Genomic DNA, 23,244 nt, shown 5'->3' on the forward strand with positions numbered 1-23,244 from the left:
CTGATGGTGTGGACCGTGTTTTCATGGCACACATTGGGCCCATTGATAAAAGTAGAGCAACGTTTGAATGCCACATGATGTCTGAACATCATTGCCAATTCTAGCAGCGGTGTATCCATCTCCACATTTTTTCAGCAGAATAATGCCCCATGCCACAAGGCTAGGATTGTCCAGGAATGGTTCCACAAACGTGATAGTGAATTCAGCTTACTGCAGTGTCCTGCCCAGTCACCAGAGCTCAATCCAATTGAGCATCTGTGGGATGAGATGGAATAACCTATTCAGAGTAGAAATCCACTACCAACCAACTTGACAGAACTGTCAGACGCTTTGGAGTCAACACGTTGTAGAGTCAATGCTCAGATGAATTGAGGCTGTTCTGAGGGCAAAAGGGGGTGCAAGTCAATATTAGGAAGGTGTTCCTGATGTTTTATACACGCTGTGCATATGTGCTGTGTCGAATCCCAGTTTAGGCCTCAGAGGTCAGGTATTATAATACATGCTGCCGTGTTAACTTGAGGAAAGAAAGAGAAAGAACACTGTTTGCAGTTGGTCACACTGGTCACACGAAGGTAACATACTGGTCACACGAAGGTAACCTGGTCACACAAAGGTAACCTCCTGGTCACACGAAGGGAACCTCCTGGTCACACTGGTCACACGAAGGGAACCTCCTGGTCACACAAAGGTAACCTCCTGGTCACACGAAGGGAACCTCCTGGTCACACTGGTCACACGAAGGGAACCTCCTGGTCACAGTTGAAAAGTCTGTTTTGATTGATGTGTGGTTTGTTAACTATGAGAATTCAGTGAGGATGACATTGAAGGGCCAAATGTCTTACACAAGGAAAGCTCAGCTCAGCAAAAATATTTGAAACGTGGGTTTCTTTATACAAAGAATTAGAGTAGGAACATCACTTTTATTAATTAAACAAATATTAGCCTAGTGCAGCAGTATTATGCCTAGGCCTGTACTATGTAGAGACAGACAGGGAGTTGACTCACTTTGAAAGCAATGTTCCTCCCAGGAATGTAATTTGTGAACCCAGTCGTCTGCAAAGGAAAAGGGACACTGCCCAGTTTTCTGGTATAACTAGTCTACAGGCTGCTTACACAAAGAAACACGCTCTGGCAATGAGCAGGATGGCCTGTGCAAGAGAGAGCTCTGGGACCTTTAACGTATCTCCTTTGCCATCTGGTGTTAATGGTTCTGAATTACAGGCAACAAAAAAGTGTTTCTGGGAGTGCTTTACTGTTTACTATTTTGTTTGAATAGTTGTTAAAAGTTGTACATGATTATTACCGTGATACATGTTTGTAGTAATATGACTTCCACTACTTGACTAAACATGTGAGTCAGGTGTTAAAGAACTAGACACGTGTACAGTAGGCGACATGCCAAATTCCTTTGACAGTCAAACCACTCTGAAGGGCTTCTCAAATTACTTCCCAGCTAGTTTATTAGAAGTAGAATAATGTTGAAGACATCAAAACTATGAAATACCACACATGGAATCATGTAGCAACCAAAAAAAGTGTTAAACAAATCCAAATCTATTTAATATTTTAGATTCTTCAAAGTAGCCACCCTTTACCTTGACGACAGCTTTGCACACTCTTGACATTCTCTCAACCTGCTTCACAATGTAGAAAATAGTAGAAATAAAGAAAAACCCTTGAATGAGTAGGTGTGTCCAAACGTTTGATTGGTACTGTATGTTTTTGGTTTCACATTGGTTGTGAGAACGAAGCCATACGTTTCCTGACCGGTAAAACAACATGTTTTTTAAACATTCTGAAAACAGAAGGGAACATTTCACCTTTTCTGGGCATGTTGATTTTTAGGTTGTAGGGAGGTTCTGAGAATGTTTTACTCTTAAAACGTTTTCATGGAAGGTTTTATTAACGCTTTAAGAATGGAAGTTACAGGATATTTGGAGATTTTTTTAAAACTTACTTAACTTTCACTGAATGTTTTAATGCAACTTTTAACACTGCTAGGTTATTTTGGGTTAAACTTTTAAAACTACAAGCACTGTTAGGACACATTTCCTGAGGCGTTAATCAAACAAATACATTTCTTTTTTATTGTGACACAGCATCATGACCTATAATCTCCTGATCTTTATCCATGTAGTTAGTCCATTATCTGTCACCAGGATGGATGATTTTAGTCTATTTAAACAGACTCCATTTCAAAGGAAGCACTCATGAAGATCGATGTGGCCGATTAGTAGGTGTTGCCAATTATTGGGCGCGGCCAACACCCCTAAACACACTTAAAGGAACATTTTATTTTCTATTTTATTTCAGTAGTCCATAGTTGATATAGTCCCAAAATGTTTTGTATATCAGCAATCAAGTTTTACAGATTCAGTTAGTATTCACACCCCTTCAGTTTTTCCACATTTCGTTAAGTTACAGCCTTATTCTAAAATGGATTCAATAGTTTTTTTCCTCATCAAGCTACACACAATACCCCATAATGACAAGCAAAAACAGGTTTTTAGAATTGTTTGCAAAGTTATACAAATACATTTTTTTACGTAAGTATTCAGACCCTTTACTCAGTACTTTGTGGAAGCATCTTTGGCAGTGTTTACAGCCTCGAGTCTTCTTGGGTATGACACTACAAACTTGGCACACCTGTATTTGAGGAGTTACTCCCATTCTTCTCTGCAGATCCTCTCAAGCTCTGTCAGGTTGGATGGGGAGCGTCACTGCAGAGCTAATATCAAGTCTCTTCAGAGATGCTGATCGGGTTCAAGTCCAGGCTCTGACTGGGCCACTCAAGGACATTCAGAGACTTGTCCCAAAGCCACTCCACTTGGCTGTTTGCTTAGGGTCGTAGTCCTGTTGAAAAGTGATCCTTTGCCCCAGTCTGAGGTCTTGTGCACTCTGGAGCAGGTTTTCATCAAGAAGGATCGCTCTGTACTTTGCTCCATTCATCTTTCTCATGATTCTGACTAGTCTCCCAGTCCCTGTCACTGAAAAGATCCCCACAGCATGATGATGCTGCCACGACCATGTTTAACCGTAGGGATGGTATTGGCCAGGTGATGAGCGGTGCCTGGTTTCCTCTAGACATGATCCTTGGCATTCAGGCTAAAGAGTTCAATCTTGGTTTCCATGGTCTGAGAGTCCTTTAGGTGCCATTTGGCAAACTCCAAGCATGCTGTCATGTGCCTTTTACTAAGGAATGGCTTCCGTCTGGTCACTCTACCATAAAGGCCTGATTGGTAGAGTGCTGCAGAGATGGTTGTCCTTCCGGAAGGTTCTCCCATCTACACAGAGGAACTCTGGAGCTCTGTCAGAGTGAACATTGGGTTCTTGGTCACCTCCCTGACCAAGGCCATTCTCCCCAGATTGCTCATTTTGGCCAGGCGACCAGCTCTAGGAAGAGTCTTGGTGGTTCCAAACTAATTCCATTTTAGAATGATGGAGGTCACTGTGTTCTTGGGGACCTTATTTATTTTTATTTTTATTTAACTCAGTTAAGAACAAATGCACAGTCCTTTAAGTCAGTTAAGAACAAATGCACAGTCCTTTCTCTGAGCTCTAAGGACAATTCCTTCGACCTCATGGCTTGTTTTTTTGCTCTGATATGCACTGTCAACTGTAGGTTCTGTATATAGACAGGTGTGTGCCGTTCCAAATCATGGCCAATCAATTGAATTTACCACAGGAGGACTCCAAGTTGTAAAACATCTCACGGCTGATCAAAGAAACCGGATGCACCTGAGCTCAATTTCGAGTTTCATAGCAAAGGGTCTGAATACTTATGTAAATAAGGTATTTCATTTAAAGAAATATACATTTTCAAAAATGTCTTAACTTAATATGAGGTATTGTGTGTAGATTTGTGAGGGGGAAAAATATTTGCAATTTTAGAATAAGGCTATAACATAATGTAATGCCAGCAGCATACCACCCTGCATACCACTGCTGGCTTGCTTCTGAAGCTAAGCAGGATTGGTCCTGGTCAGTCCCTGGATGAGAGACCAGATGCTGCTGGAAGTGGTGTTGGAGGGCCAGTAGGGGGCACTCTTTCCTCTGGTCTAAAAAATATGATTGGGGACACTGCCCTGTGTAGGGTGTCGTCTTTCAGATGGGACGTTAAACGGGTGTCCTGACTCTCTGAGGTCATTAAAGATCCCATGGCACTCCTGGCTAAATTCCCAATCTGGCCCTCAAACCATCACGGTCACCTAATAATCCCCATTTTACAATTGGCTCATTCATCCCCATCCTCTCCCCTGTAACTATTCCCCAGGTCGTTGCTGCAAATGAGAACGTGTGCTCAATCTACTTATCTGGTAAAACAATGGATAAATAAAAATTAATAAATAAACTGTGGAAAAAGCGCACTGTATAGCTGTTAAACTACAGAAATACAGTCGGTGTCACGCCCTGACCATAGTTTGCTTTGTATGTTTATATGTTTTGTTTGGTCATGGGTTTGATCTGAGTCTCTCATTCTTGGGCATTCTATGTTGTATCTCTAGCTTGTCTGTTTCTTGTTTGTGTTTTTGATGTTTGGCTTCCACCTTGATATGGTTCTCAATCAGAGGCAGGTGTTAGTCATTGTCTCTGATTGGGAACCATATTTAGGTAGCCTGTTTTGTCGTTGTGGGTGATTGTCTATGTTATGTTGCTTGTTAGCACAGTGTTGCATTAGCGTCACGGTTGTCACTTTGTTGATTTGTAGTGTTTAGTTTTTCTACTAAAATAACGAACACTTACCACGCCGCATCTTGGTCCGATCCTTACTCTTCTTCAGATGAAGAGGAGGAAATCTGTCGTGACAGTCGGTATAATGCATTTTGCATCATGATGTTTTCACACACTGTTGCTGGTATTTTGGCCCATTCCTCCATGCAGATCTGCTCTAGAGCAATGATGTTTTGGGGCTGTTGCTGGGCAACACGGACTTTCAACTCCCTCCAAAGATGTTCTATGGGGTTGAGATCTGGAGACTGGCAAGGCCACTCCAGGATCCTGAAATGCTTCTTACGAACCCACTCTTTCGCTGCACGGGCGGTGTGTTTGGGATCATTATCATGCTGAAAGACCCAGCCACGTTTCATCTTCAATGCCTTTGCTGATGGAAGGAGGTTTTCACTCAATCTCACGATACATGGCCTCATTCATTCTTTACTTTACACGGATCGTCGTCCTGGTCCCTTTGCAGAAAAACAGCCCCAAAGCATGATGTTTCCACCCCCATGCTTCACAGTAGGTATGATGTTCTTTGGAAGCAACTCAGCATTCTTTGTCCTCCAAACACGACGAATTGAGTTTTTACCAAAAAGTTATATTTTGGTTTCATCTGACCATATGACATTCTCCCAATCTTCTTCTGGATCATCCAAGTGCTCTCTAACTTCAGACTGGCCTGGACATGTACTGGCTTAAGCAGGGGGACACGACTGGCACTGCAGGATTTGAGTCCCTGGCGGCGTAGTGTGTTTGTTACTTTGGTCCCAGCTCTCTGCAGGTTATTCACTAGGTCCCCCCGTGTGGTTCTGGGATTTTTGCTCACCGTTCTTGTGATCATTTTGACCCCACGGGGTGAGATCTTGCGTGGAGCCCCAGATTGAGGGAGATTATCAGTGATCTTGTATGTCTTCCATTTCCTAATAATTGCTCCCACAGTTGATTTCTTCAAACCAAGCTGCTTACCTATTGCAGATTCAGTCTTCCCAGCCTGGTGCAGGTCTACAATTTTGTTTCTGGTGTCCTTTGACAGCTCTTTGGTCTTGGCCATAGTGGAGTGTGACTGTTTGAGGTTGTGGACAGGTGTCTTTTATACTGATAACAAGTTCAAACAGGTGCCATTAATACAGGTAACGAGTGGAGGACAGGGGAGCCTCTTAAAGAAGAAGTTACAGGTCTGTGAGAGCCAGAACTCTTGCTTGTTTGTAGGTGACCAAATACTTATTTTCCACCATAATGTGCAAATAAATTCATTAAAAATCCTACAATGGGATTTTCTGGAATTGTTTTATTTATTCTGTCTGTCATAGTTGGAGTGTACCTATGAAAATTACAGGCCTCTCATCTTTTTAAGTGGGAGAACTTGCACAATTGGTGGCTGACTAAATACTTTTTTTGCCCCACAGTATATACACTGCTCAAAAAAATAAAGGGAACACTAAAATAACGCATCCTAGATCTGAATGAATTAAATATTCTTATGAAATACTTTTTTCTTTACATAGTTGAATGTGCTGACAACAAAATCACACAAATTATCAATGGAAATCAAATTTATCAACCCATGGAGGTCTGGATTTGGAATCACACTCAAAATTAAAGTCGAAAACCACCCTACAGGCTGATCCAACTTTGATGTAATGTCCTTAAAACAAGTCAAAATGAGGCTCAGTAGTGTGTGTGGCCTCCACGTGTCTGTATGACCTCCCTACAATGCATGGGCATGCTCCTGATGAGGTGGCGGATGGTCTCCTGAGGGATCTCCTCCCAGACCTGGACTAAAGCATCCGCCAACTCCTGGACAGTCTGTGGTGCAATGTGGCGTTGGTGGATGGAGCGAGACATGATGTCCCAGATGTGCTCAATTGGATTCAGGTCTGGGGAGCGGTTGGGCCAGTCCATAGCATCAATGCCTTCCTCTTGCAGGAACTGCTGACACACTCCAGCCACATGAGGTCTAGCATTGTCTTGCATTAGGAGGAGCCCAGGGCCAACTGCACCAGCATATGGTTTCACAAGGGGTCTGAGGATCTCATCTCGGTACCTAAGGGCAGTCATGCTACCTCTGGCGAGCACATGGAGGGCTGTGCGACCCCCCCAAAGAAATGCCACCCCACACCATGACTGACCCACCGCCAAACCGGTCATGCTGGAGGATGTTGCAGGCAGCAGAACATTCTCCACGGCGTCTCCAGACACTGTCATGTCTGTCACGTGCTCAGTGTGAACCTGTTTTCATCTGTGAAGAGCACAGGGCGCCAGTGGCAAATTTGCCAATCTTGGTGTTCTCTGGCAAATGCCAAACGTCCTGCACGGTGTTGGGCTGTAAGCACAACCCCCACCTGTGGACGTCGGGCCCTCATACCACCCTCATGGAGTCTGTTTCTGACCGTTTGAGCAGACACATGCACATTTGTGGCCTGCTGGAGGTCATTTTGCAGGGCTCTGGCAGTGCTCCTCCTACTCCCTCTTGCACAAAGGCGGAGGTAGCGGTCCTGCTGCTGGGTTGTTGCCCTCCTACGGCCTCCTCCACGTCTCCTGATGTACTGGCCTGTCTCACTGGTAGCGCCTCCATGCTCTGGACACTATGCTGACAGACACAGCAAACCTTCTTGCCACAGCTCGCATTGATGTGCCATCCTGGATGAGCTGCACTACCTGAGCCACTTGTGTGGGTTGTAGACTCATGCTACCACTAGAGTGAAACCACTAGAGTGAAAGCACCACCAGCATTCAAAAGTGACCAAAACATCAGCCAGGAAGCATAGGAACTGAGAAGTGGTCTGTGGTCACCACCTGCAGAACCATTCCTTTATTGGGGGTGTCTTGCTAATTGCCTATAATTTCCACCTGTTGTCTAGTCCATTTGCACAACAGCATGTGACATTTATTGCTTCCTAAGTGGACAGTTTGATTTCACAGAAGTGTGATTGACTTGGAGTTACATTGTGTTGTTACACTGCTCAAAAAAATAAAGGGAACAGTTTATGTATATATATATATATATATATATATATATATAGAGAGAGAGACAACATAGCGCATCAACCACCTTTATTGATATGTTCTTACATGTTCCACCACCTACACTCCACAGTCAGAAAGAATTTGTTCTGTACAAAGCATAGGGTGTTCTCGGTGACCGTAGTCTTCCCCAGAGACCTTCATTAAGTACAGTATATTCAATATTTCTCTCTACCCACCTTCATTCCAGCTGGTATTTTTGTTCAATGAAAAGTGGTCACTTTGTTTTGTTAGTTCATGAACAGTGCATTATAGGTATGTGTGTAATATTGCCAACAGCAATAACAGTGAAAACTAAACACACATTATCACAGCTGTACGCTATGAATATTGAATTTTGTCTACAAAACACACTACTGCTTTAATAAACACAGCGTTAATTCAAAGGTACAAATAAATGTTGTTGCTTGAAAGGAGTGACATTAGATTTTTAGTTGAAGAAAAAGTTGAAAAGGTTGATGGGGTCATAATAGAAACATCTTACTCTATCAATAATGTATTTTATTCAAATTTGGTTTGTTAACACTGAATATAACAATGTCTAACTAACGCTGAGTATAACAATGTCTAAATAACGCTGAGTATAACAATGTCTAACTAACGCTGAATATAACAATGTCTAACTAACGCTGAATATAACAATGTCTAACTTTGGTTCAAATCTTGCATTTCTGGCCATGATTTCATTTTATTTCAACATTGGCCACTACTCCTTCATACTCCTTCTAAAGCTCTCGATATTGTGAACTTTGAATTAAGGGGGTGGTCATATTGTATGGCCCTCACCCTCCCCTCTCCCCAGCCGGACATCAGACAGACACCACTACAGCGTAGTTTCTGTGCCTACCTTCATTTTGGATGGAGGGAGCAAAACGGAGGGGGAGAAACATCAACATAGTCACCCAATACACTCCTGGGAGGGTGACACCAATGCACCGACAGAGAGAGAGAGGGTGGAGGCTACCGTCCTTGATGTCATACTATCCCTTTGGGTACATCTCAAATTCCATCCTATTCCCCATATCGTAACCGGTTTAGGCTTAGCATTTTTCTACCAGACCCAATGTATTCCTCCAACCCTCTCTATCAAGTGTGGCTTTACAGTACCGGACCAATACTAGTTGGTAAGATGGTATGACCGCTTTGCCCCGGTGTTGGTCTCACAGACGTTAATATGAGGCCTATAAGCAAGATAACTTTCACAGAGCCATGGCCCTGCTTACAGCTGCTCTCAGCTTCAGGTTTCAACACCCGGTGATCAGGCTGACATCACTGGCAGAGGCTGCTGTCAGTCAGCGGGGGGCAAGCGTCACTGTCAGGTCTCCCTGATGTGATTGTTGGAGTCGCCCATCAGTCCCTGTCACTGTCAGGAGGCGGGCAGCGCCTCATCACAGTGTCAGAGCCCAATTGGCTTGTTGCGCACCCCATTGCCAAACAGCCCCCGTCAGTGTCAGTATCAGCTGACCTTGGAGGAGGGACTTAAATCAGACCCCTCCTTCAAATGTCAGCTGAGCTCTGCCTTTCACCTGGCCCTCCCCTTCACTCAGGGCCTCTGCATAATATGCCCTTCCTGCGCCTCCTTGGGCTGCTGACCCATATGCTCCTGACCAACGTGCAATTGGCCATGGGCCTGGCCATGGTGGAGCCCCTCAGCGCCATTTTGGTGCTGCTGCTGCTCCACCCCATGGCCACGACCGTGTTCGTGCCCCACCTCACTCTCGCCATGGTGACCGTGACCATGGCTTTTGCCATGGTGACTGTGCCCATTGCCATGGTGATGATGACCGTGTCCACCGTGAGGTGTATCCCCTCCAGTGACTGGCTTCTCTTCTCCCTCAGGCTTTACCTCTACCATCCTGTTGCACTCTGCTGGGATCTCTGTGTTCTGTGTGTGAGAGAGTAGGATGGGTGTTGGATGGTTTGTCATAGAACTAATTCCCACATACAAACACATACATACCGAGTGTGTGTGTGTGTGTGTGTGTGAGTGTGTACCTCATATGTGCAGTCCCCACAGATGCGTTGGCAGTAGGTCTCCTTAATGGCGTTCTCTACGTAGGGAGTACCCAGGATGGAAAAGGGGAGGAAGATATGATGGGTCAGACGACCACACCTGAGAGAGAGAGAGAGAGAGAGAGAGAGAGAGAGAGAGAGAACATTTACATGATCAATTACACATCTTAGAATCAGCTATTAAAGACTAGCAGAACACACTGGATTCTTCAATTACATTAAATGAACTACAGGACAAAATAAAAAACCTCCAATCTCAAAAGGTCTGTGGTGTTTATGGTATCCTAAATGAAATTATAAAATATGCAGACCAAAAATTCTTATACTTAAACTCATTAACATGATCCTCAGCTCTGGCATCTTCCCCAATATTTGGAACCAACTAACGATCACCCCAATCCACAATAACTACCGTGGCATATGCGTCAACAGCAACCTTGGGAAAATCCTCTGGATTATCATTAACAGACCTGCTCCCTGACAGTGAATCTCAGTAGGACAAAAATATTGGTGTTCCAAAAAAGGTCCAGATGCTAGAACCACAAATACAAATTCCATCTAGAGACCGATGCCCTAGAGCACACAACAAACTATACATTCCTTGGCCTTGACATCAGCACCACAGGTCACTTCCACAAAGCTGTGAATGATTTGAGAGACAAGGCAAGAAGGGCCTTCTATGACATCAAAAGCATCATAAAACTCCAGTTAGGATCTGGCTAAAAATACTTGAATCAGTTATAGAACCCATTGCCCTTTATGGTTGTGAGGTCTGGCGTCCGCTCACCAACCAGGAATTCACAAAATTGGACAAATACCAAATTGAGACGTCATGCATAATTCTACAAAAACCTCCTCTGTGTACAATGTAAAACACCAATAACACATGGAGAGCAGAATTAGGAGGATACCCGCTAATTAGCTGTTAATTCTACAACCACCTTAACGGAAGCGATTCCCAAACCTTCCATAATAAAGCCATCATCTACAGAGAGATTAACCTAGAGAAGAGTCCCCTAAGCAAGCTGGTCCTGGGGCTCTGTTCACAAACACAAACAGACCCCACAGAGCCCCAGGACAGCAACACAATTAGACCCAACCAAATCATTTGAAAACTAAAAGATAATTATTTGACACATTGGAAATAATTGACTAAAAAACTGAGCAAACTGGAATGCTATTTGGCCCTAATCAGAGAGTATACAGTTGGATAATAACTGAGTGGCTGACCCAAAATTAAGGAAAGCTTTACTATGTACAGACTCAGTGAGCATTGCCTTGCTATTGAGAGATGCCACCATAGAAGACCTGGCTCTCGAGAGAAGACAGGCACTGCCCACAAAATGAGATGGAAACTGAGCTGCACTTCCTAACCTCCTGCCAAATGTATGGCCATATTAGAGACACATATTTCCCTCAGATTACACAGACCCACAAAGAATTAGAAAATAAACTAAGTGAAATACCATAGTGTGCCATCACATCAGCAAGTTGTGTGACCTGTTTCCACAAGAAAAAGTCAAACTACTGATAATATAATCATCTGAAATGGCTCTATATTTTTGAATCTTTTGTGAGTGTAATGTTTACTGCTCATTTCTGATAGATTATTTCACTTTTGTAAAACCCCTTGACCTTTCGACAGTTTGTTGTGTTTCAGCCTGAATTTAAAATAGATTCAATGTAAATGTTATGTCACTGTCCGACACACAATACCCTATAATGTCAAAGTGGAATTATGTTTTTAGAAATTATTAAAGTATTCAGCCCATTTGTAATGGCATGCCTAAATAAGTTCAGGAGTATAAATGTGGTTAACAAGTCACATAATAAGTTGCATTGACTGGCTCTGTGTGCAATAATAGTGTTTAACGTGATTTTTTTAATGACTACCTCATCTCTGTACCCCACACATACAATTGTAAGGTCCCTCAGTCGAGCAGTGAATTTCAAACAAAGATTCAATCACAAAGAGCAGCGAGATTTTCCAATGCCTCGCAAAGGGCGCCTGTTGGTAAATGCAAAACAAAATAAGACATTGAATATCCCTTTGAGCATGGTGAATTTAGTAATTACACATCCGATGATGTATAAATACACCCAGTCACTACAAAAACTCAGTTGCCGGAGAGGAAGGAAACCGCTCAGGAATTTCACCATGAAGCCAATGGTGACTTTAAATAGTTACAGAGTTTAATGGCTGTGATAGGAGAAACCTGAGGATGGATCAACAACATTGTAGTTACTCCACAATACTAATCTAATACATAACTGAGCACCACTCGTCATATTTTCAAGCACAGTGGTGGCTGCATCATGTTATGGGTATTATTGTAATTGTTAAGAACTGGGCAGTTTTTCAGGATAAAAAATAAATGGACTGGAGCTAAGCACAGGCAAAATCCTAGAGGAAAACCTGGTTTACTCTGCATTCCAAAGAACACTAGGAGATACATTTACATTTCCCAGAAAGACACAGCTGTAATCGCTGCCAAAGGTGCTTCTACAAAGTACTGACTCAAGGTTGAGAATTTTATATTTCATTTTTAATAAATTTGCAAACATTTCTAAAAACATGTTTTCACTTTGTCATTATGGGGTATTGTGTGTAGATGGGTGAGAGAAAACAATGAATTTAATACATTTAGAATGTCGAATAGCACAACAACATGTGGAATAAATCAAGGGGTATGAATATTTTCTGAAGGTACTGTATTTCACTTGCTTTGGCAATGTAAACATACAGTTTCCCATGCATATAAAGCCCTTTGAATTTAATTGAGAGAGAGAGAGAGAGATACTTTAATGATTACACAGCAGCATGCTGTAGGGAAAAAAAGGTATGTATATGAGATATATGATACTGTATAAGACAAGATAATGTGTGTGAAAGAGAGAGAGGAACAGACAGAATGCTAAGCAGTGTTTTGTATTTCTGAGCAGACCGAGCGCAGGCAGGCAGGAAGACAGACAGACAAGGGACAGACAGAAAGACAAACAGACAAGAGACAGAAGGGCGGACAGACAGACAAACAGAGAACGAGACAGACAGAGAAAGAGACAGACAGACAGACAAACAGAGAGACAGCGAGACCACAGTAAGGAGCTGACCTGTCATAGATGAGGAAGTCATCCTTCTTTCCAGCCAGGGCCTGCCACACGTCATCCTGTTTGGCTACCTGTTTGTACAATATGATGTTCTCAGACAGTTTCTGGCTCAGCAAGGTGTGAAGGTGTTGGGCCTGCTCCCCCTGGTGGTTCACCACCATATAGGTCACATTGTCCAGACCCTGGCCCTCCAGCTTCAGGCGCAGCTCATCCAATCTGCTCAAAGGAACACAAGGAAGTGAAAACTGAGGATATGGAGAGATGGCCAAAAATAAATCATGTTATAACAAAATAAAGAACGGGCATTCTATAAAGAGATGTGCTGCTGACAACCGGAAAAGTGTAAATTGTAAAGATTCTTTAAAAAAAACATTCCATTAGGGGTAGGAAAGTGGCTAAGGGAATGGAACAGAGCCCTATGTGGTCCACTTACAAGGATGCCTGCACCAAGCAGAACGATCAGCTGGCCTGGAGGAGGGCCACCACCGTGACCTGGCCCATAACCCCCTTCATTGGCTCCACCTCCCCAATGCTCCAACCAGGTGGTGGCTTACAGCGGGTCCCCTCCCCCTCACTCTCTGCTCCGCCCCCAGGGAGCAGGCAGAGAGCCAGGAGCAGGCTGAGCCCCGCCTTCATCACGGTGCCTTGCAGCAGGCTCGATCTGCTGAGTGTGTGTGTGAGTAGAAGAGAGAGACTGAGAGAGAGAGAAAGAAAGAAGCAGGACTCAGGTTAGAGTCAGCTCAGGTAACAAAGATTTGAACAGTGTCCCTTTCCTGTGTCAACACTAGAGAGAAATCTCAAGCTGACAATCTCAGAGAATGAGGGGGATGTTCCCTATGTACAAATGTTGGGTCCAAATCTTCCTATATTACTTCTCTTTCTCTGAAAGGAACTGATTTATTAGGTCTTTTCAATGGCAGGTAAAGGAGCAATCTGCAGTTGCTGCATCCATTTTTGGACTCATAAATTAATTATATGTACCCATTGATTCTTGAAGAATATATATATATATATATATATATATATATATATATATTGTAATTTAGCAGATGCTCTTACCCAGAGCGACTTACATTAGTGAGTGCACAATATTTTGGTACTGGTCCTTACGAATGCCTTGTGAGTTTAGTTCAACTGTCGTAGCCCATCAGAACCCAAAATATAAGCTTGTTTTACACCAATGTTTGTAAATAAAGTAAATGTTAACAAACACTGTGTAGCCACAAACATGGTTAAAACTATTTTCATATGGTCAGTTCTTGCATCCATAGCTCTGTCTATGAATTTGAGAGTGGTTACATTTCTCCAGTCCCATCCCTCAGCTTATTACAGAAAAAGTGGCGATGAGACGCTCTGTTATTGTTTCAACAGCGGATTGCCCCTTTAACGGAGACAAAGAACGGAAGACTTTGAAAAAATATATATTTATCTGCTGATATGAAATAAATTAGTGATTCGAATATAAGGTCATTCTTTCTGATGTTTTACACTCTAGCCTTTAATTATAGGGATATGATGTTGTTGTTTTTTTTTTTTTTTTTTTATTCTTTTGCACAACCAAAGGCAAACTGATGAACAACAGAAAAAGAAAGATTCTGAGACAGGTGGGTAAATGCAGAACGTTCTCTCTCTTTCTCTGCATATTAATGCTGTATAAACACTTCATTGTGAACCAACTGGAAATTATTAAATATATGCCGCACGGAGCATCAAAAAACAACGTTTTTTTAAAATAGCAAAACACTATCTCAATTTGTTCATATCGTGCGTCACAAGGTTATATACAGAAAGAAAACATTTAGAGATGTAGGCTGTTCTCTGTATTATCAGAATGCACAACAAGTTACAGAATAATTATGCAGTCACTTACCCTCTGTTAAAATGTCCCTCCTTAGTCAGCTCAGCTCTGTCTAGCAGTAGCTTTTGGAACAACAACAACTCCCTCTGCTCCCCCCTTTTATACTCGCACTGTTATTTTCCTGAAAGGAAGACAAAGTTCATGATGGGGTTCTGTGCAGATGCACTTCTGCACATCTGTGTGAGAGAGAGAGAGAGAGAGAGAGAGAGAGAGAGAGAGAGAGAGAGAGTGAGAGTGAGAGTGAGAGTGAGAGTGAGAGAGAAGGGGAGTACACAGATCTTGAGAGTAAGATGGAAAGTAACAGTGAACTTTTAACCGTCACTATTGCTTGGTAATTGTTTGTCATGTCTGTGCGCACTAGGCTTGCAAATCAAAATGTCCCTATATCTATATCTATATCTATATCTGAATGCAGATCATATGACTACTTCTGTCTCATTCCTTTGCCTGAAAAAGTGAAGCCTGCCACAGAATGGTTAAAGAACAGAACATTTAGACAGCCTGTTTATTTCTGAAGGGGAGAACTGAAAAAGGAATAGTGAAGAAATGGGGTGAGGGGAGGGAGAGGAAGTGGGGGTTGGCCAGTGTCCAGCATGTTATGCAAGTCAGCACAAATACAGTATATCACCTGATTGCCTAACTGAACAATTGGACACAAAACAGATAAATCTAATAAAAAGGAGAGAGAGCCTGCATGTATGGACTTGCAACCCATGAAGGCTATACTGTGTTGTAAAGTTGAACAGAAAAATGCACCAAAAAATCCCAAAGTTTTTCCATGTACTGTCTTGCAGCATGGTATGAAAATCCCAAAGTTGTTCCATGTACTGTCTTGCAGCATGGTATGAAAATCCCAAAGTTGTTCCATGTACTGTCTTGCAGCATGGTATGAAAATCCCAAAGTTGTTCCATGTACTGTCTTGCAGCATGGTATGAAAATCCCAAAGTTGTTCCATGTACTGTCTTGCAGCATGGTATGAAAATCCCAAAGTTGTTCCATGTACTGTCTTGCAGCATGGTATGAAAATCCCAAAGTTGTTCCATGTACTGTCTTGCAGCATGGTATGGAAATCCCAAAGTTGTTCCATGTACTGTCTTGCAGCATGGTATGAAAATCCCAAAGTTGTTCCATGTACTGTCTTGCAGCATGGTATGAAAATCCCAAAGTTGTTCCATGTACTGTCTTGCAGCATGGTATGAAAATCCCAAAGTTGTTCCATGTACTGTCTTGCAGCATGGTATGAAAATCCCAATGTTGTTCCATGTACTGTCTTGCAGCATGGTATGAAAATCCCAAAGTTGTTCCATGTACTGTCTTGCAGCATGGTATGAAAATCCCAAAGTTGTTCCATGTACTGTCTTGCAGCATGGTATGAAAATCCCAAAGTTGTTCCATGTACTGTCTTGCAGCATGGTATGAAAATCCCAAAGTTGTTCCATGTACTGTCTTGCAGCATGGTATGAAAATCCCAAAGTTGTTCCATGTACTGTCTTGCAGCATGGTATGAAAATCCCAAAGTTGTTCCATGTACTGTCTTGCAGCATGGTATGAAAATCCCAAAGTTGTTCCATGTACTGTCTTGCAGCATGGTATGAAAATCCCAAAGTTGTTCCATGTACTGTCTTGCAGCATGGTATGAAAATCCCAAAGTTGTTCCATGTACTGTCTTGCAGCATGGTATGAAAATCCCAAAGTTGTTCCATGTACTGTCTTGCAGCATGGTATGAAAATCCCAAAGTTGTTCCATGTACTGTCTTGCAGCATGGTATGAAAATACCAATCTTCTACAAAGAGGTTTTAACTGCCAATGGCTTATCTCTGGGGTTCCATTTCAAGGGCACAGAGAAATAAAAGTCAATGTTCCAAAGACATCATAAAAAAATACAAGGATGCAATGCACTCTTGGGAAACACAGAGCTTAAGTCCTTAAGCAGCAAATTGGTTCACATTCAGTATGGATCTAGGCCAGCTTATGAAACAGTGATCACTAAGGGGGCAGAAGTCAGCAAGCTAGAAGATAGGCTTAATGACATAAGACTTGGTTGAACTCTTCTACCTATTATGGCAATAGGTACCATAGGACAAGGTTTATCCACAGATAAGATTACAGTACAGGTGTAATTGGGTATAAGTTGAAAGACAATCAAGATAGTTTTTTTTATACAATCATTGGCCTATTTAGATGACACAATGACGGTATTTATTTTAATTGGTCCACACACAGATCTGTAGAACAGCCCAATGGGCAAAAAATTGTTGAATCAAAATTTTTCCACGTCATTTCGACCACAAAAATCAATGTGATGAAGTTAAATCAATGCGGAAAACAAATTGGATTTGCAAAACCTCATCAACGTAAGAGCATTTTATCTTTTAACCTTAATCCAACAAAATGCTCAGTCAGTAATTTTCACCATTAGTTTACACTTGTTCTCTTATGAAGCATGTGACAATTAAAATGTAATTTGAATGGTATTTGTCAAGATTTCATTTAAAACTGAGGGGTACACTTAATGCATTGTGAAATCTGTTGTAAAATGTATTTTAATGTTTAAAAGTGTTATTATAATATATATATATTACTGCCTTACTTTTTTGCTGGAGCCCAGGAAGAGTATCTGGTAAAAGACCAAGTCCATATTATGGCAAGAACAGCTCAAATAAGCAAAGAGAAACGACAGTCCATCATTACTTTAAGACATGAAGGTCAGTCAATCCAGAAAATTTCAAGAACTTTGAATGTTTCTTCATGTGCAGTCGCAAAAATCTTCAAGCGCTATAAAGAAACTGGTCATGAGGACCGCACAGGGAATGGCGGTCAAAATCAACTGTTCAGAAGAGAATTCGTGAATGAGGCCTTCATGGTCGAATTGATGCAAAGAAACTATTATTAAAAAACCCAATAAGAAGTTCCAGACTTGCTTGGGCCAAGGAATAGGAACAATGGACATTCACCGGTGGAAATCTGTCCTTTGGTCTGATGAGTCCAAATTTGAGATTTTTCATTCCGACAGCTGTGTCTTTATGAGATGCAGAGTAGGTGAACGGATGATCTCCATGTGTGGTTCCCACCATGGAGGAGGAGGTGTGATGGTGTGGGGGTGCTTTTCTGATGACACTGTCTGTGATTTATTTAGAATTCAAGGCAACTTAACCAGCATGGCTACCACAGCATTCTGCAGCGATAGACCATCCCATCTGGTTTGTGCTTAGTGGGACTATCATTTATTTTTCAACAGGACAATGACCCAAAACACACCTCCAGGCTGTGTAAGGGCTATTTGACTAAGAAGGAGAGTGATGGAGTGCTGCATCAGATGACCTGGCCTCCACAATCACCTGACCTCAACCCAATTGAGATGGTTTGGGATGAGTTGTACCACAGAGTCAAGGAAAAGCAACCAACAAGTCCTCAGCATTTGTGGAATCTCCTTCAAGACCGTTGGAAAAGCATTCCAGGTGAAGCTGGTTGAGAGAATGTCAAGAGTGTGCAAAACTGTCATCAAGGCAAAGTATGGCTACTTTGAAGAAATTAAAATATACAATATATTTAGATTTGTTTAAAACATTTTTGGTGACTACATGATTCCATATGTGTTATTTCATAGTTTTGATGTCTTCACTATTATTCTTCATGTAGAAAATAGTAAAAATAAAGAACAATTGTGAAATGAGTAGGTGTGTCCATACTTTTGACTGGTATATAGCAAATAATTACTATTTTGATATTGATCACTGCACTTTTGTTGAGCTTGCAAGTTAAGCACGTCAATGTAATTATGCATGTGACAAAAAACTTGAACTTGAACTGAACGATACTTCTTAAGCGTAAACGATTAACTTAGAAAATTGTCTTGTCTGCAAATTCAAAAGGTGTATGTTGACAATGGCTGATTACAAATGCTGTGTAGGCTAATTTGAAAATTTGAGACAAGTAGTTCCATTGCAGACAAGTAATATATTATATGTGAAATAGGCAGAAAGACAGACCACACAAAATTGATAATAGTTCTATTTTATTCTCTTCTAGATATGTTAACCCAGAAGTAGCTTCTTGCTAAATTTGGTCAGCTTCCTTATCAGAATTTGCCCATGAGAGAGTAGTTGATTTGAGTCCTTTCTAAAGATCTCACCAGCTTGTAGTCCTATAAACTGGAAATGATTTACCTCTGCTTTGTTCAGCCATTCCTAGGGGTAAAATGAATGGGGAAAGAAAACGGTTTGGGGATAAACACCGAAAATAGGGTCTGAGGTTAACACATGCATAGGAGATCTTATACGTTTTGTTCTCTGAGATAACATCAGTCAGTTAACATGACCTTAATGAATGATGAAGCCTTTATGTGCTTTATGTGCTTTTTGTGTTTACATTTATCCTTCAAAATTCACAAAATGTGAATGAAGATTATCTCATAGAACAAAACGTTTACGATCTCCCTTAGCCTGTGTTTACCAAATCAAATCAATGTTACCAGAAAGAGTTGACCAAATAAACTCAAGTAAAAAATCATAAAAAGTAACACAATGAAATAATAATAACGAGGCCACATACAGGCGGTTACCGAGTCCATGTACGGGGTTACAGATTAGTCCAGGTCATTTGTTCATGTAGATATGGGTAATGTGACTATGCACCAATAATAAACAGCGAGAAGCAATAAAAACAAATGGGGGTGTCAATGTAAATAGTCTGATTGGCCATTTAATTAATTGTTCAGCAGTCTTGTGGCTTGGGGGTAGAAGCTGTTAAAAGCCTTTTATTTTCCTTGACTTGGCGCTCTGGTACTGCAGCATGGTAGCAGAGAGAATAGTCTATGACTTGGGTGGCTGAAGTATTTGAGCATTTTTTGGTCTTTCCTCTGACACTGCCTAGTATAGAGGTCCTGGATGGCAGGAAGCTTGGTCCCAGTGATGTACTGAGCCTTACACATTACCCTCTATAGTGCTTTATGGTCAGATGCAAAGCAGTTGCCATACCAGGAAGTGATGCAACCGGTCAGGATATTCTCAATGGTGACACTGTAGAACTTTTGTGCCCTCTTCACGACTGTCTTGGTGTGTTTGGACGATGGTAGTTTGTTGGTGATGTACACACCAAGGAACTTGAAACTCTCCACCCGCTCCACTACAGCCCCGTTGATGCTAATGGGGGCCTGTTCAGCCAGCCTTTTCCTGTAGTCCACTTTCAGCTCCTTTGTCTTGCTCACAATGAGGCAGAGGTTGTTGTCCTGGCATCACACTGCCAGGTCTCTGACCTCCTTAAATGTCAATCGTTGTCGGTATTCAGGCCTACCACTGTTTATCGTCAGCAAACTTAATGATGGTGTTGGAGTCGTGTTTGTAATTGGGTGAACAGGGTTGAAAGACAATCATGTAGAGGGGCCCCAGTGTTGAGAATCAGCATGGCGGATTTTGATGACCTTTACAACCTGGGGCGGCCCGTCAGGAAGTCCAGGATTCAGTTGCAGAGGGTGGTGTTTAGTCCCAGGGTCCTTAGCTTAGTGATGAGCTTTGTGGGCACTATGGTGTTGACGGCTGAGCTCTAGTCAATGAATAGTATTCTCATATAGGTGTTCCTTTTGTCCAGGTGGGAAAGGGCAATATGGAGTGCGATTGCATCATCTGTGGATCTGTTGGGGCGGTAAATTGGAGTGGGTCTAGGTTATCCAGGATGATGCTGTTGATGTGAGCCATGACCAGCCTTTCAAAGCACTTCATGGCTATCAACGTGAATGCTATGGGGCAGTAATCACTTAGGCAGGTTACCTCATTTCTTGGACACAGGGACAATGGTGGTCTGCTTGAAACATGTAAATTACAGACTCGGTCAGGGAGAGGTTGAAAATGTCATTGAAGACACTTGCCACTTCCGTTTAAGCGAGTCACTGGTACTTCCTGCAGGAATCAGGAGGATAGAATTATGGTCAGATTTTCCAAATGGAGGGTGAGGAAGAGTTTTGTATGCATCTTGTGTTAAAAGTGCTGTATAGTTTATTTTCCTCTGTGGTTGCACATGTGACATGCTGGTAGAAATAAGGTAAAACAGATATTTTTTTTCATTGTTCGCCTGAAATGACATACACAAATCTAAGTCCATATTATGGCAAGAACAGCAAATAAGATGTAGCTCAGGCACTGAAGTAAGGATATGCATTTTCTTGATACCATTTGAAGGAAACACTTTGAAATGTGAAAGGAATAGGAGACTATAACACATTAGATCTGGTAAAAGATAATACTGTTATGTACTTGAGTGAAGACCCAAAAGCGGTTTTAACAGAAAACAGAGTTCTTTAATGAAAACAGGAATGGCATAAATCCTCTTCAACTAGTCAATGGAACAAAAAGAAGTTAGTATAATGCAGGATGCAATGCCAGGCGGACTTCGACAGGATAGGACAAGGTGGAAGCAAACGGGAACAGCTTGCTTCTGGCATCAAAAACACAAACAAGAATCAGACACTGAAAGTAGCAGGAACAGAGAGAGAAATAGAGACCTAATCAGAGGGGGAAGAGAGAACAGGTGGGAAAGAGTGAATGAGCTAGTTGGGGAGATGTAGAACAGCTGAAGAATGAGAGACAGAGAAGGTAACCTAAAAAGACCAGTAGAGAGAGACAGAGTGAAGAGAAAGGACAGGAACAGACATAACAAGACATGACAGTACCCCCACTCATGAGCGCCTCCTGCGCACTCGAGGAGGAAATGGCGGCAACGGAGGAAATCATCGATGAGCACGGTCCTGCACGTTTAGAGGGAACCCAACTCCTCTCCTCAGGACCGTACCCCTCCCAATCCACTAGGTACTGATGACCAGCCCCGAGGGCCATGTCCAAAATCTTACGAACCCTGTAGATGGGTGCGCCCTCGACAAGGATGGGGGGGGGGAGGGACAATGACCGCGAAAACGGGCTTAACACAGGAGACATGGAAGACCGGGTGAATTTGACGAAGATAGGAGGAGAAGAAGTCGCACTGCGACAGGATTAATGACCTGAGAAATACGGAACGGACCAATGAACCTCGGGGCCAACTTGAGATGCTGTCTTGGGAAGGTTCTGAGTGGAGAGCCATACTCTCTGAAACAATATCTAGGACTCTTGGTCCTAGCATTAGCGGCCCTCACAGTCTGCGCCCTATTACGGCAAAGTGCCGACCTGACCCCCTTCCAGGTGCGCTCGAACGCTGGACAAAAGCCTGAGCGGAGGGGACGCAAGGACTCGGCGAGCTGAGATGAGAACAGCGGAGGCTGGTACCCGAGGCTACTCTGAAAAGGGGAAACCGGTAAAGACGAGGGAAGCAATATATTTGCCCAGGGGAGCTGTTTACCAAGACGCAGGGTTCCGAAAGAAAGACGTACATGATTCAACAGTCTGATTGGCCCGTTTTGACCGTTAGACTGGGGATGAAAGCCATGACGAGAGAATGACGGAAGCCCCAATCAAACGGCAAAACTCCCTCCAAAATTGAGACGTGAACTGTCGGGCCTCTGTCGGAAACGACGTCAGACGGAAGGCCATGAATAAAAACTATTTCGATAATGATCTGAGCCGTCTCCTTTAGCAGAAGGGAGCTTATCGAGAGGAATGAAATGAGCCGTATTTAGAGAATTATCGACAATGTAAGAATAACTGTCTTCCCCGCTGATGAAGGCAGTCCGGTGATAAAATCTAAAGCGATGTGAGACCACGTCGAGAGGGAATGGGAAGCGGTCTGAGACGGCCGGCAGGAGGAGAGTTCCCAGATTTGTCTGCAGACCGAACAAGCGGCGACAAATCGAGGTGTCACGTTGACAGTGGGCTGACCAGAAACTGCTGGCGAATTGGAAAACGTACCCCGAGACGGGGTGGCCGGCTAACTTGACAGAGTGGGCCCACTGAAGAACGGCTGGACGAGTGAACGGGAAGGCAGAAGGTTCCTAGGACAAGCTCGCGGCGACAAAGTGTGAGCGAGTGCTTGCTTTACCTGCCTCTCAATTCCCCAGACAGTCAACCCGAAACACGCCTCAGGGAGAATCCCTCGGGGTCGGTGGAGACCTCAGAAGAACTGAAGAGACGAGATAAAGCATCAGGCTTGGTCCTTTTTGAGCCCGGACGATAAGAAATAACAAACTCGAAACGAGCGAAAAACAGAGCCCAACGAGCCTGACGCGCATTAAGTCGTTTGGCTGAACGGATGTACTCAAGGTTCCTATGGTCAGTCCAAACGACAAAAGGAACGGTCGCCCCTAAACCACTGTCGCCATTCGCCTAGGGCTAAGCGGATGGTTAACAGTTGCATTACCAACATCATAGTTACGTTTGACGGCGATAAGCGATGAGAAAATCGCGCAAGGATGGACCTTGCCGTCAGAGAATGAGCGCTGAAAGAATGGCTCCCACGCCCACCTCTGCTTTTTGTCAACCTCAACAACAAACTGACTAGAGATGTCAGGTGTAACAAGAATAGGTGCGGATGTAAAACGATTCTTAAGAAGATCAAAAGCTCCTGGGCGGAAACGGACCACTTAAAGCACGTCTTAACAGA

The 23,244-nt window shown here is 42.8% G+C and overlaps 1 pseudogene; it reads right to left on the reverse strand.

Moving 5' to 3' along the window:
• Positions 1-7,755: 7,755 nt before the first annotated feature.
• On the reverse strand, positions 7,756-14,882 carry LOC135513821 (selenoprotein Pa-like; annotated as a pseudogene).
• Between the last annotated feature and the right edge of the window lie 8,362 nt (positions 14,883-23,244).

The sequence above is a fragment of the Oncorhynchus masou genome, chromosome 25 (genome assembly GCF_036934945.1).
Source record: "Oncorhynchus masou masou isolate Uvic2021 chromosome 25, UVic_Omas_1.1, whole genome shotgun sequence".
Lineage (NCBI taxonomy): Eukaryota > Metazoa > Chordata > Actinopteri > Salmoniformes > Salmonidae > Oncorhynchus > Oncorhynchus masou.